Source organism: Dermacentor albipictus, unplaced genomic scaffold (genome assembly GCF_038994185.2).
Source record: "Dermacentor albipictus isolate Rhodes 1998 colony unplaced genomic scaffold, USDA_Dalb.pri_finalv2 scaffold_78, whole genome shotgun sequence".
NCBI lineage: Eukaryota > Metazoa > Arthropoda > Arachnida > Ixodida > Ixodidae > Dermacentor > Dermacentor albipictus.
Genome location: NW_027225632.1, coordinates 284,546 through 300,197, shown reverse-complemented (window position 1 = coordinate 300,197; position 15,652 = coordinate 284,546). Strand labels below are relative to the sequence as shown.

Here is a 15,652-nt window from a genome sequence, read left to right as displayed (position 1 = left end):
CGAGAACTGTCCTGCCTGACGAAACGTGCCCGGCCCGCTGCGATGACTCACTTTGTACAAACAACAATGCGCCGAGTCAACAAGCGAACGGCGCCACCATGTCTACTGCGGCGACTCGCTTTCTAAGGACGACAATACGACAGTTCCCAACCAAACTGCGTCCGAATGTCTACACGCCGCCGGCGGACCAAGTATTCTTAGTGGATTCGCTGTCACCGTCACGGTTTGTTTGAAGCGGTGGAACTCCTGGAAGGAGGTGTTTTGCGGCGCCGTCTCACGGGTCTTAGAAGTCGCCAGTCAATGGACAGACGCGGCGGCCACTGACTGCAGGGTAAACCCTGGGATAAAGAGGCGTCTGCTGAGGTCAAGACGTCTATCTGCGAGAATCCTCTCACCTCGGTGTGATCAGTGAAACCTGTGCGGACGTGAATGTGTAAACTCTCCCCCTCAAAGGCGGGTCGGCTGTGATGACTTTGGACGCTCCGAATTGGTCGACGGTTTAACGGCCGTTTTCTCTCACCTAGGGATCAAGGGAGGACAGAGTTTTTATAAGTAGCTGTTGCGTGACTGCTGAGTGTGCATTTCTCTTTCAGTCTTGCTAGACTGATGAACTGTAACGTTCTCATGTAGATACTGTAAATAAATCCCATATTGCTCTTTCTCGATAAGCAACATGCCCCTCCTTTCAACAACGTCCTCTGCGTGAATGAGTTGGATGACGGCATGGGCCAGCTACCATCTATTCCATGCCCGACCCCAACCATTACAGTACCAGCAAATATTGTGCGGGGTCGTCGCACGCGGCATTCAGAGCTATCACTGCCAGTATTATTGCGATAAGCATCTTCACATGTCAATCTTACAGCGTGTGGTACAATTGGTAGCGTGCTTTACTCTATTAGTAGGCGATAATACAAACGCGCCGCTGAACCCGACTGCAGACAGGGCGATGTGGGCATCACGTTTCGCTTCCGCGGCATCCGGCGTCGCCCACCAGCTCGATTTCGATTCCATTTCCCGTCGTCCTCATAAAACGCCACGGAAAAGGAAAACAACAAAACGCGTCTCGGGCCGCCACACAGTAAAATAATTTACACCCTTGATGGTGAGAATTGCGAATCATAACACCCTTGAAGGGTGTTTTCATTCAAGAAACATCCCATCATCTTGACTTTTTGCGAAGCATAGGGCAGTTCTAGATGCCATAACACCCTTTTACCCACCGAAAGGGTGCACGGACTAAGAATATTGGGGGTGGGTGCAAGGGTGTTTTTGTTTGTTTTTATCACGTTCACAAACATACTGTTGCACGAAGAGACGGCGTGTCCCCCGGCACTAAAAACCAGTGGCGGATCCAGAAATGGGCCCTCCCCTACCCCAACCCCTTCCCCCCGAGACATGTCGGGCTTTCAGTGCCGACAAAATTCCTGAAGAGAGTCCCCCTCCGTTTCACTGTCTGTTTTGATAAGCCCTTTTTAAATATGTCCTGTGAAAAACCAGTTGCTGAAGCACTACTATCTATTATGTCACAGTGTTCTAGGTGGCACACAGTTCTTAAATGTCGTCACGCACAAATTCCGCGGAATCCAAAAGCGCGCACCTAATTTTCTAGTATTGAATATTTAACCAAAAGAAAAATGTTCAAAATGTTTTCAGCAAGGCAGAACTAGTGCAGCTCTTGCTTTTGGGACGCCAGGAATCTAGCAAAATGAAAAGGCCACGTGACAGCATGCAGCTCGACGCGCCACAATTGCTCTAAAGCAGTGCGGTCGTCTAGGTTTCTTTCAAGCATGACAAAACAGGCAGAAAAGGGTGCGACGAACCATACGCGGACAAAAGATACGCCGATTCGAGAAGCTTTGAGCCCACCTGACCTTCTTTCGCCGAATCAATAACCCCAATTCGTTCTGCTTCTCTCAAGTTTATAAACAAGGTAGGTTCGTTGGCAAACTTGAGCCTTCTCACCCACCACAATGCTTTGCTCAAGCAGCATCCGCAGAAAGAGCCGTGCAAAACGCTCATGGCTTCGCGTCCGCGTCAATTTACGAAGCTGCATGGCTGTACAAAAAGGAACTATTAAGTTTGTAGTTGTATAGTAAAGGAAAGTACTACTGGCTTACAAACAGCTGCCAGAACGGAGTGCTCAAAAAGAAAGGGAGGATAATATGAGATAGTATAGAGAACCAACGTACAACTTTCGATGCATACAGTATTTACAACACCGACTAACAGCGATTTTTACTCAAATATTTCCCCTCCCAAATTGGAGACGGTATTATTGCATGCATGAATAGGACATTAAGCCAATCATTGTAGATATAACGAGATTCCAGAAATTGGCGGGGCATTTGCACACCCATCTTTGTTCACGGAACAGTGGCGAGGCATTTTTCAAGTGTGCGCCCACCTGCCAAGTACGTTCGAGATATTTTGGCATATGCAGACCTGCGCGAGACTCGCCCGTCTCCCATCGCGAGATGGGTGAGACAGGTGCACATGCTGAATACGGGAAAGAAATACCCTGTAGAATGAAATTGAATTTTGTCCTAACACCAGAGCTCTGGATTGCAGGTTATAGTGTGCACAGGGGCGTCCTGCCTGATTTTAAAGCGAAACTTTCTATGCCTCCTCCCTCACCCTTTCCAATTCTGCTTGCTGTCACTGCCTTGCCAGCCGCGTCGGCGGGTGGTTTGAGAGCGTGCATAATGAACACGAGAGGGACGCGGGGAAGGCGTGTGCGAGTCGTTTTAGCGAGATCGAACTTCGTGGGCATCGCTACAACACTCTTTGGACCTCTTTGGCCGTCACAGTGCTCACTGAAACACCCTGGCCATCGACACAATGCCCTCTGGAAGACTAACTAAGCGTTAGCCACCTCCTCCCCCTCCCCCCTCCGCAAAAGTAGTGCAAAAGGTGCAGCACTTACTTTTTGTACTCACATGCAACAGCGCAGAGGAGAGACAGTATGATATTAAGGGGAGACAAGAGAATGCTTAAAGCCAACATCCAGACGAAATGTCATCACAGTTCCCACACTTTACCAAGAAATTGTTGTTGTCATTCGATAGCCTTTACCACAGCTGCACCCTCGCCGAGCAAAGGAGTTCGGTGATGATATAGGCACAGCTATTGAATAGGAACAATACTAAATTGCTCTGCTCGTGGTAATTTGAGGGCGAGAGTAGTTGGGTTGAAAATGATTTGTTTACCGCATGCACAAAATACCTCGATTGTGAATATATCTTCCTCATTACCCGTCAAACTGCTATTATAAGCAACTGCAGTAAGACAAAGACCGACATCAGATTATAACAACTCACGGTGCTGTCCACCAAAGGGGAGTCGTTGTTATATTTGTTCTTTCTTTTGAGCGGTCATCGGCCGCACTCGCTCACCCGCTCTTAAAATAAAAGAAAGAAAAAAAACCCCGAGATCTGGATTCGCTTCGGTTGCACTTTCACGACACCACGCAAAGAAAGACTTTTCGTACGTGGAAACTTAAGGTTTTCGTGTAATTCTGCACATGTGAAATTTCGTGGTGCCGCCTATATGTTTAGACAGCTATTATGCAAGTACTTTTATATCTGCCGTTCGTCCAAGCTATTTAAAATTTGCGTGAGCACACCAGTTCAGACATATCAGCATTGTGAACTTCTTGAAAATGCCAATTAAAGCTTTTTTCTCTCTCTCTCTCTTTCTCTGCGCATAAAAGAAAAGACAGACTCGCAAGTACCTCTGTATCTTATAAAATCAGGAAGGGTCACGTCTCTTTACAAATGAACGTCCAAGCAAACAAACAAAAAAAAGCATCGAGAAATAAATTCACTTACACGCAGTTACCAGCCCACCATTGCCCCATTTGATTTGATATCAGCCCATGTTTCTGGAAATAAAGTTCCAGTGAAACTACCCGTAAACACAGAAAATGGCTTAGAGGTAGCGTAAAATAAATAGCTTTGAAAGTAATACACACACGTAGTTTAAAAGAATATTTGTTTTTATGCCTTGAAAACGAAACCGAAATTGAAATAACTTCCCCCGACGGGTGTCGCCGCTATCGCCGCTACGTCATTTCCTACGTCTCGCGGCGGGACGGCGGGTGCATGTGTGTTCTCCGTGACATTCTTGAAGTTGTGAGTAATTAGATTGTTTTTTGCTGCGTTTAGATTGTACCACCTCGTTGTTCTCGCGTACGTTTGTGCTCATCGACGCGAAGTGAGCGTCCGGACTGAAGGCGACGCGATTATGCGTGAGAAAGAAGGGCAGCAGCGGCCTACGGCATCGGTGTTTCTTTGTGACAGTGTGTTTACTACGCCTACGACGGCCGTCATTCGTGGCGAAGGAGAAAACATCTTCCATTGGGCATGAACAGTGATGAAGTGGACGTTTTGTTTTTCGGCGGAATCCATCGTCAACATCGTCCATCCACTACGTAAACGAAACGGCGTGCCCACAGTACACATCGTGACAGCCTTCAAACTCCGCCTTCAAACCGAGGGCCTTTTGCAAGGCGCATGAACTGCTCATATAAAAGGTACGTACCTAGCCACGTTCAGCGTCGCGTTTTTATGGTGCGTCATTGTGGTAGTAATCTTCGCGTAATTTATTTAAAGGACAGCACAAGGTATGTTGGATGCGAGCGTAGTATATGTACTCCAGGCGTAGCCTATGGGCACCGAATGTGAAAAAGAAAAAAAAATGAATGTTTCATTGTTCACGTGTCCTCAACTAGAGTTGTAGAGAATTAAGTACTGCTACGCGTCAGTATCCGGCGAAGGCAGGTAAATAATACTTTGGTTTGACTAATTGGTTCTTTCTGTTACCAAAGATGGGCGCAGACTTATACCGGTGTCACACGGCCACTTTCGAGCACGATTGAGCGCGTTCTGGATCGAAATTTTCGACCGCGATTGGGTCCCGTCCGCCGATTGTGCAACGAGGCCAAACGCGTCCAGAAATTCGATTCCAGTCAAGATCGATCGCAGCCAAAAGTATGCAGTGTGACAACCGTATTAAATGTCGCTTGTGTACTTTCGCTCAATTGTTTTTTTTTTTTTTGACGGAGGTTCTGTGGTAGGTAATGGCGCAGGCAGCTTGCAATGCTTGTACTTTCATGACTAAACTAATGCAAAACAAAAGAACCACGACCGTCCCGTCTATGTACTTATCCTTCGCTTTAAGTTGTGCTCGTTTGTTCTAGAAGCTCTTGTGCTGTTGCGGATGAACGCATGGTTGCGCTATTTGTTTGTAAATTTATCTTTTTGTATAAATAAGCAGACCGATCCTAATCAATTTTTTTCTCGTCCTTGAACTCTTTTCTTGGTTTCACGCAGGCGTGCTTATTACTACTACTACTTGTTTTCTTGTTGTGTGACTGAACCCTGCCTAAGGCGTCCTGTCAGTTGTCAACAGTATTTCTGAAATGAATTGCACTGAGCGTCCTACGGTTATAGTACGTTTCACTACCTTATTCTAATGTCTAGTTATAAGGTGTATGGTTATTGTAACTATTCTTGGCATTTATATATGTATTTATTAAGCTGGTAAATGCTTAATTGTATTTGCAGTTTTGAGAGGTTCTTTTATTGAGTGGTCAATCTCGGGTGGTATTAATGGTGGATTGTTTTCTTGTGCCCATGCAGTCACAGTCAGCATGAAGCAATTGCATGGGAACCGAGTGGCTGTCTTGGGCCTACACATTGCTGAAAAGACAGTGAAGACGTCTGAGCCAACAGGTATACTTTTTTCATCACAATTGGCCTACATATTTTTTTCACCGGAGGATGAAGACCTCCCCCAGTGAGCTCCAATTACCCCTGTCTTGCGCTAACTGGTTCGAAGGGAAGCCTGCAAAATGTTTTGACTTCATCATAGTCTACTTCTCTACCGTCCTTGACTACCCTTCTCTTCTCTTGGCATCCATTCTGTAACTCGAATGTGCCACCGGTTATCTGCCCTATGCATTACATGGTTGAAGAAGGCACCTTGGTTAGTTGGTGCTCATTGCAGACTTGAGACATCAATAACTAGCATGAAAAAGACAACATCAAGAAGGACATAAGGAAGAACTCTAGACTTCAACTGAAATTTTTGCTACACAGAAACATGGAATGCACAGAATGTCGACAGACAGAAACAACACAGGAGCTATCGGAACAAATTTATGAACAGGTTAATTTCACTTACGAACATTCTTGGTAAGAGCCAGAGACGGGTGCTTACACACCTATTCCCCGCTTTTTTGATGCAAAGTGGTTCGTATATTTCCCTATGTACCTGCTTCTGGAGCTACCTGAGCACACCATTGCTTTGAAACTGCTCGGTGCATGAGCATGTATGGCGATGATTGACCATGTGGCCACCAGCCACCAAGGCACTCAAAGCTGCCCTATGTTTCCTCAAGCCAAACAGGTCGGTGTTTAAACGACCGCTTGGGGGAACAAAGATAGGGCAGCTGTCATGGCTGGTGGCCATCTGGCCAATCATTGCTGAATCCTATGTTTCTGGGTAGCCAAAATTTCAGTTGAAGCCTAGAGTTCTGTCCTGTGTGCTTCTAGCTGTCGTCCGTTGTCTTTTTCGTGCTAGTTAATGATGTCTCAAGTCTGCACTACATGGCCTGACCAGCTCCCTTCTTTACTCTTTATGTCAGCTAGGATATCAACTCCTTCGTCTGCTTTCTGAACCATGCTGCTGTCTTCCTTTTTCTGCTGCCATCAGGATAGGAGTGGACATGACAAATGAAACTGAATGTCATTTAGACAGAGGAGCAGTGAGACTTCCTGTGCTTTACCTTTTGTTGTTGTACATAATAGTTGAAATTGCACCAACACATCTTTTCCACCTTGTGATCTTCCCATAGCTGCGGCAAATAAATATATAGGCTTTAAGAAACTAGAAATGCAGTTTGCCTAAGAAAGAGAATACTCTTGCACTTAAAGGTAATGTGTATGATGCTCTGACTCCTTTGATGCATGTGCCTTGAGAGGTGTTGATGCTGTTCATTTCTTTCTCAGCAAGCTTTACTTGATGAGTCTGACTTTGTATAAAGAAATAAGTTCTAAAGAAACCATAATACCTAACAGGCAGAATTGTCGAGGTTGAAAGCCAAGTTTTCTTTCATGACATTTTTTTCAGGCTGTACTAGTTGACCCATGATGTTAAACAGTGCGGACTTGTACAAAGGATGTCGAAAGGGGCGAGAAATGGAGACAAATGCTATCCCCTCTTTCTCCATCCTCTGCTGAGTTCCCATTGTCGAACGTCCTCGACCAATACCAACTAGCCCGTTTGCGTACCTGTACTAGTTGAGCCATTTATACTATGGTACTCTAAGCCAAATGTGATAAATTCAAAATTGGTGCCTTTTCTATCTTTGTACAAATAACTGTTTCATAAAATAGTTTAAAGTGTTATGGTTGATATCGTGTTTCGACACCACCATAACCTCATAAAATATCTTCATGGATGCAAAAGTTACCTCTTGTGCAAGTTCCGTGCTAGCCTGACATGGAGAACAGACCTGGCAGAAGGTAGAGCACATGCTCTTTTGTAAACAAAACACATGATTGTATTTTCTTGGCAGTTATTGCAATGTTTTCCGATGTTTATCTGCATGAACATTAATTATCTCAGCTGCTAAAGACACATCACTAGACACTGTGAGCAGAAAAAAGTCTGATTGTGCAGTACTGTTGAAGTCATGCAACATTATGTTTAAGCAAACTGGCAGGGATGCTGGGTGTTAAAAAGAAAAAGCTGACTTCAAGAAAAATTTGCACTCCTAAATGTGGAATTGAAATGCACTATGCTTATAAGCTACAAAAGATTTCCAGGATCATCAGACTAGTTACACTGGCCATTTGCTGATTCAATAAGGTTCAGTGAAGCTTCTTTTTAAAGTTACACCGTTTTTATACAGGGTGATGATTTTCGGTTTCGTGGAATTTTTAAATATAGCCCTGTTGCATATAGCATAATTCTAGTCCTTGAGCAGGAATATTCAAACAGGCAGATATATCTTGCACGAGAAATCGAAACGTATCAAACTAATTAGAAAATTTTATTATCTTTCGAATGAATTACATTATAGCTAATATAAACGAAAAGAAAGCGGCTTAGCCGAGGAACCCGATGTTTATTAATCATATCCTAAGAAGCCAGCAAACACTGACGCCAAAAACAAGTTAGGGTAAATTACTTGTGATTAACAAATGAAATAAAGAAATGATAAATTAATGGAAATGAAAGTGGATGAAAAAACAACTTGCCGCAAATGGGGAACGAACCCATGTCTTCGCATTACGCGTTAGATGCATTACCAAATGAGCTACTGCGGGCGCCATTTCCCCATCACTTTCTTGGGTATTTATGTTTCCTAGTAGAACCCTGGGAGTGTTTGCCAGCGCCACCACATATCTTGGGCACATATTGTAATTTACGAATCATAGCCAGTGAGATTACAAGGTGTATCTACTTGGAATTTATTTCCAGAATAGCGTCAGTTTGGAGATGTGCACCATTAAACTTGCTGTAAAAATGCACCGTTGTTCCACCTACTTTTTTAACAAAATGTGCTTTTATGCACTGATGCACAAAAGTAACGGGAACACCCTTTTGTATTGGTCTTTATCAGGGAAATATTCCTAAACTGGTGTCATCCTGGAAGTTCAAATGCATACGTCTTCCAAGCTCACTGGCTACAATTCATAAATTGCAATATGTGCAGTAATATAATTAGTTATGAAGTTAATTAGTGATTTTTTTTATTTAGTTGAGCATGTGTTATGATTTCTCATGCTAGTAATGTCCACTTCTCCAAATAATCTAGCTCAAGGACAAGAATTATGCCATCTGCCGCAGGACATTCTTTAAAATTCCATAAAACTTACAAGTGATCACCCTGTACCTACTACAGTACCTACTACAGTGCGAAACAGCCAGCAGCCTAATCATCACATATAAGAATGCCGTAACAACACTGACAAGTGCACTAAAGTTTTCTGTGCTTCACAGATGAAAGATGTTGGCCATTAGAATGTTTGATCTCAGTGTAACTCACAATCTTATAACCAGCAAGATCAAGTGAAAGCAGATCACAAACTTCATGCATGAAAGGCTTTAACTGTGCTTTGATTAAAATAGCTGAACTTCTGTTAAGCATGATGGATTCACTGTGTTGTTTCAGTTAAAAGTATCTAAATGATCAAATGCTAAAGTGTTCTTGCTTGGAAGATCTTCAGTGAAAACCTCTGTAATAAAAATACCAGCAGGATCATGTGCTTGTTTAGTGGAGATGGCTAAGATGATGTCAGAAGGTGTAGGTAGGGCTTCTTTGTAGTAGAGATGCCAAATAGTTCTGACAGATGGGTTGTTACCAGCCACTGTGTAAGTCAGAGATTAAGAAAAAAATAAAGGTCAGCTTAGTGATGCTTAGTATAAAAAAACAGGAAAACGAAACAAGTAATGCTCTCAACTAACATTTTAAAATTTTCGTTGAATATGTTACAAATAATTGTGTCAAATATTTTAGAGGAACCATGCTAGATAAACATTTGCAGAGCAACCACCATGACAATTAAGGGATCAAGAGCACACCAGTGAGGCGAATTTAGAAGCCTAAGATCACTAAATTCTAGTTTTGGGTCAGATGTCACACACAAAAACATACTGCCCAGCGTTATTGCTGTAATATGAGGGCGGTTAAGAAAGTAATGCTTCCAAACCCACTACTTTACCAGTAGTACTGCAAACATTTTGGCTCTTAATCATTAATGCACTGATGTTTAAGCCATAGAATGTCACTTGCCCCATCTTCCTATCTCTTTGCGTTCCAAAGTAATCAAGCAATGCATGGCATCCAGTGGTGATGTCCGGTTGAAACAGTGGGCTGTAATTGAATTTCTCACTGCGGAAGGTTCTGCGCACTTCAACATTTATTGCCATCTGAAAGCAGTTTATGGGGATGCCTGTGTTGATGTCAGCATTGTGCGTAGGTGGGCATGTACTGAGAAACATCAAAATCCGGCTGCATCAAATGTCCAGGATCAGCACCGAACTGGACGGCCCACAACCGCTTCTTATGAGGATCATCAACATCAGGCAGACGACTTGAATCGGGTCAATCGCAGGATCAAGCAACACCAGATTGCTACAACACTCGCTATTTCCATTGGTTTAGTGAACCACATAATTAAGAACCTCCTGGGTTACAAGAAGAATTGAACTTGTTGGCTATGCTTCGACTTTTTCATGTCAGTCGTCAGTTACAGTGACACCCAACAAGCGCAAGTCTTCTTGTAACGCAGGTCTTTAATGATGTGGTTCACTGAGCCAATGGAAATGGCGAGTGTTGTTGCAATCTGGTGTTGCTTGATCCTGCGATTGCCCCGAGTCAACTCATCTGCCTGATGTTCATGACCCTCATCAGAAGCCATTGTGGGCCGTCCATTTCGGTGCTGATCCGGGAGATTTGATGAGGCAGGATTTTGGTCTTTCACAGTCCTTGCCCACCTCCGCACAGTGCTGACGTCAACACAGGCATTCCTGTAAACTGCAGTCAGATGGCCATGAATGTTGATATGCACACAACTTTCCACAGTCAGAAATTCAATTACAGCCTGTTGTTTCAACTGGACGTCACCACTGGATGCCAGGAATTGCTCGATTACTCTGGAACGAGAAGAAATAGGAAGGCGAGGCAAGTGACATTCGATAGCTTAAACATAAGTGCATCAATGATAAAGAGTTCAAAATGTTTTCTGTAATATTGGCAAAGTAGTGGGCTTGGAGGCAATAATTTCTGAATTGCCCTGATATAATTGTGTAGCCTGTCTCTCCTACATTCATGATGTGGCAGATTAAATGCCTTATTCTTTCGAAATAACGATTTCTTGGAAGTAAGCACTATCTGTGCTTGTTTTCTTTAACCTGCTCTTCATGTGATCTTGAAATAATAAAGTGAATGATGCAGGGAAACGCAGCTTGTCATGTTTCGTGTACTTTTACTGACATTAAATTGCAACAAATCATTTTGCAGGTAGAAAAGAAGCAGATGGCTACAGCAATCAATGAAGAAATGGCTTCATCTATGATGGCTCGCCTTAGGACATTGGAATGGAGCTACACAAAGGCATCATCATCCGCGCCTGTGCCCTGGAACTTTGGTTTGAATGAGACTGTTCTTCAACGTAGAACGGCCACAAGACTTGTCACCACATACAAGGCATAGTGCAAACTCTAAATATTGTGCAGGAGGCTAAAATAAATGACCCTCCATGCAGTCACTCTGTGTCTGTGGTAAATGGGACCATTTCACGCAGAACACTCACACATGATTATGTGTTTTCTCTCAAAGTTGCTTTGCCGTGCGTTTGCAAACACATTACCTATTGTATGCACACCATACATAACATTTCTGTGTGGTAGCCTGACTGTAGACTTACGAAACAAACAATGAAGTGCATATGTACCCGCTTCCACATGTCATACTTCAAGGGTTATTATATTGCTCATTACACCCGATAGGTGAAGGGGTAATATATTCCTGATCACACCCTTACACCCCGTGGGTCGAAGGGTAATATGTTGTTCAAAACACCCTCAAGGGATAGGGTGTTATTGGAATATAGAATAACCATCATAAGGGTGTAATTCCCTATAAAACCCACCTTTTTCAAGGGTGCTAGGGGGTTAGTTATAGACACCGAAAAAAACCCTTAGGGGTGTAAATTATTTTACAGTGCAGAGCACCGCTAGCTCGACGTGCGTCGGCGTCTTTTGCCGCAGCGAACCGCGCGATGCTTCGCAGTACGTAGATGTCAACCATAGCTGAATCTGTGAAATTGGTTCGTTGACTCAGATCGTACGTTTTCCTTGTTAGTATGTTTTTTCTCAACGTATTTTTCGAAACGGATGAACGCACTTGTGCTGTACACACACACACACACACACACACACACACATATATATATATATATATATATATATATATATATATATATATATATATATATATATATATATATATTATTAACGGCCGCGATAAATCCCGATTTGACCACTGCGCAGAAAGAAGACCTTCTGGCACTCCTGCACACACACACAGCCTTATTTGACGTCCACTCCGAGCTTCTGGGGCGCACTGCCATCGCAGTCCATCGCATCGAAACCGAGGGCAGTTCAGTTGTACGCCGCCGCCCGCATCGCGTGTCTTCCGCAGAACGGAAAATCATTGTGGATAACGTTGATGACATGCTCAAAAGAGACATCATTCGGCCATCCTCCAGTTCTTTGTCGTCTCCTGTCGTGCTGGTTCGCAAGAAAGACAGCTCTGTACGATTCTGCGTCGATTATCGAGCCCTTAATAAGATCACGCACAAAGACATATCCGATGCCAAGAATTGACAATGCCATTGACTCCCTCCAGGGTGCAGAATATTTCTCTAGTCTAGACCTCCGATCCGGATACTGGCAAATCCCCATGCACGAAGTGGACAAGGACAAGAAAGCCTTTGCAACACCAGATGGACTTTATGAGTTCAACGTCATGCCATTCGGTTTATGTAATGCCCCTGCAACATTTGAACGCATGATCGACACAGTTTTACGTTGCCTTAAGTGGAAGACCTGTCTGTGCTATTTACATGACATCGTTATTTTTTCTACAACTTTTCGTCAGCACCTTGAGCGCTTGGACGAAGTTTTCACATGCATTTCCAACGCTGGACTCCGACTCAACACAAAGAAATGCCATTTTGCCGAAAGAACATCAAAGTGTTGGGCCATCTGATCAGCAAAGGTGGCGTTCGTCCAGATCCCGAAAAGGTTGCTGCCGTGCTTCGCTTCCCTCGCCGTGAAAATCAAAAGCAATTAAGAAGTTTCTTGGGCCTGGCATCCTACTTCCGCCACTTGGTCAGTCATTTTGCGCCCGTGGCGTCGCTGCTACCCAAGTTTCTCACGTCGGGTACTGCTTTCCCTTGGACAGATGACTGCGAACTTTCTTTTCAAGCACTCAAGCAGGCATTAACCACCGACCCTGTCCTCTGTCACTTCGATGAGAACGCACCAACTTGCTTGCAGACCGACGCTAGTGGCCATGGGATCGGTGCTGTACTTTTACAGCGTGATACCACCTCACGAGAGAGAGTTGTTGCCTATGCCAGTCGCGCATGAACACCTGCCGAAAAGAATTACTCGATCACAGAACAGGAGTGTCTCGCAGTAGTTTGGGCGATCCAAAAATTTCGACCATATCTTTAGGGACGCCATTTCACGGTCTTAACCGAGCACCATGCCTTATGCTGGTTGTCGTCAATCAAAAATTTGTCCGGACGACTTGGTCGCTGGGTGGTACGCTTACAAGAGTACGATTTTGACGTAGTCTACAAGTCTGGGAAAAAGCATCAAGATGCCGACGCTCTCTCTCGCTGCCCGCTGCCACTATTAGCTTCGAGTACATCCCTCCATTGCTCGCCACTTGATGATGATACTAAGTCGTCACTCCCATTGTTACCGTTATTACCTCTATCGGTTACTGACGACACGTTATCTTCCAATCGCGTCACTCACCTCGCATCGTGTCAACGTTCTGACCCCTACTGCGACAGCATCATCCAACGCCTGTGCGGAACTACATCTGCACCAAATGCCAGATTACGTCGACAACTGCGACTATTTAAGCTTGACAACGATGTGCTGTACCGCTACATATACGACTCCAACGGACACCGCTGGGTGCCTATTCTTCCACGTTCGATGCGCACACGAGTCCTTGAAGCCTTGCACGACGACCCATCTGCAGGCCATTTGGGATTCCACAAAACATACCACCGCGTTAGGAGTCGTTTCTTTTGGCCAGGCATGTCTACCTTTGTAGCCAAGTACGTCGCTTCTTGCGTTCATTGTCAACTGCGGAAACGACCGACTTCGCCTCCTGCTAGGCTTTTACAGCCCATCCCATGTCCCGAGACACCGTTTGCCATCGTTGGGATAGACCTAGTAGGCCCTCTGCCCATAACGCCAGCGGGTCATCGATGGGTCGTGACAGCTGTTGACCAGCTCACACGTTACGCAGAGACCGCTCCTCTACGCTCTAGTTCGGCCTCCGACGTTGCCACCTTCTTTCTAGATGTCATTGTGCTACGCCACGGTGCACCTCGTGTACTGTTAAGCGACCGCGGCAAGACTTTCATGTCAACAATGCTCGCAGAAGTACTCGGAGCTTGTGGCACAGTTCATAAGACAACATCCGCATATCACCCACAAACAAATGGCTTAACCGAGCGATTTCATCGCACACTAATAGATATGATATCAATGTATATCGGGCCAAACCACGACTATTGGGACAAACGTTTACCTTTCGTGACTTTTGCTCACAACACCGCTATCCAACGAACTACGGTATACTCACCTTTCTACCTAGTTTACGGCCGTTCACCGACATTCACCATCGACGCCGCTTTCTTCAATGCCCCAACTAACACCTCGGCCAGTATACTCGAACAGTTCGTCTCGAGACTTGAGGAATGCCGTCAACGTGCTCGCTTCAACACAGAAGTCAGTCAGCAAGATCGCAAGCAACGTTACGACATCTCTCGTAGCGACGCCTCCTTTCGTCCTGGAGAGGAAGTACTCCTTTGGACGCCCATTCGTACAACCGGTTTGTGCGAGAAATTTGAATCCCGCTTTCTTGGACCCCATATTATTAATGAACAAACATCCCCCGTGAACTATCGCCTTACTCCCGTAGACGTTTCTTCCGACCATCGTTGTCGTGGTTCGGAGATCGTTCACGTTTCGCGCCTAGAACGATTCGTTCGGCGTTCCCCTCCTGGCTAAGTCGCGGCCTGGCTGGCCGCTTGCGCGTGCGGGGAAATTAGTGTGAGCATTATTCATACGCTTCATACTCTCACCTGTACATACTCATCATCACCGTTTTGAGGCCTGGTGGTGGGGCCGTCACGCGAGAGAATAAAGAAGAGACTGGCGGCCTAAACCTCGTCTCACAATATATATATATATATATATATATATATATATATATATAACTGAAGTCGTCAAAAGCATACCTGAAGCAAACATTGGCGCAATCATTTCAAAATTGTGGCATATATTGACTTAAATATTGAGCCCCTGAATTCCCATGGGTCTTTTCGTGTACACAACATTCATTAAAGGGAATTAAACAAGCGGTTAACTGGGTCAGTCAATTACACTTCTGTAGTACCATAAATGGTCTTACCGTGAGCTTAGTATTAGCACAGTTCTTGCATGTTTTCTGGTCACGAAACTCCGCCGTCACGCTCTGGGAGAGGTTCATGCGCTGCTCAAAGCTGCCGCAACGCTGCCTCACCATGCCTCACAGGGCATTGTTTGCGTACGGAAACGCTTTTGTAGTGCGAGGTGAGCTGATTGAAATGGTGCGTTAGGTGTATGCGCTGCGCCATTTTTGGAGTTCACTGTTTAGTTGAAGTGGCAGGGTGGGACGACGATGCCGAACATGTCTTGCATGCTTGGCTGCCGTTCCAGCGGCAAGGAAACGACCGAAAAGGTGTCGTTTTGTTTACCGAGCTACAAGGAGCAGCGCAAGAAATGAAAGCGGGCCATACCCGCTTTCTACAGGAAAGTAGTGGTTCTAAAGGGACAGACAACC

General features: G+C 44.8%; 1 long non-coding RNA gene across 1 annotated transcript; it reads left to right on the top strand.

The window, feature by feature from the left end:
- Positions 1-4,118: 4,118 nt before the first annotated feature.
- Positions 4,119-11,245, top strand: LOC135900447 (uncharacterized). The gene is made up of 3 exons (XR_010563867.2): positions 4,119-4,534; positions 5,643-5,735; positions 11,036-11,245. It is a non-coding gene; the product is annotated as an uncharacterized lncRNA (long non-coding RNA).
- The last annotated feature ends 4,407 nt before the right edge of the window (positions 11,246-15,652 follow it).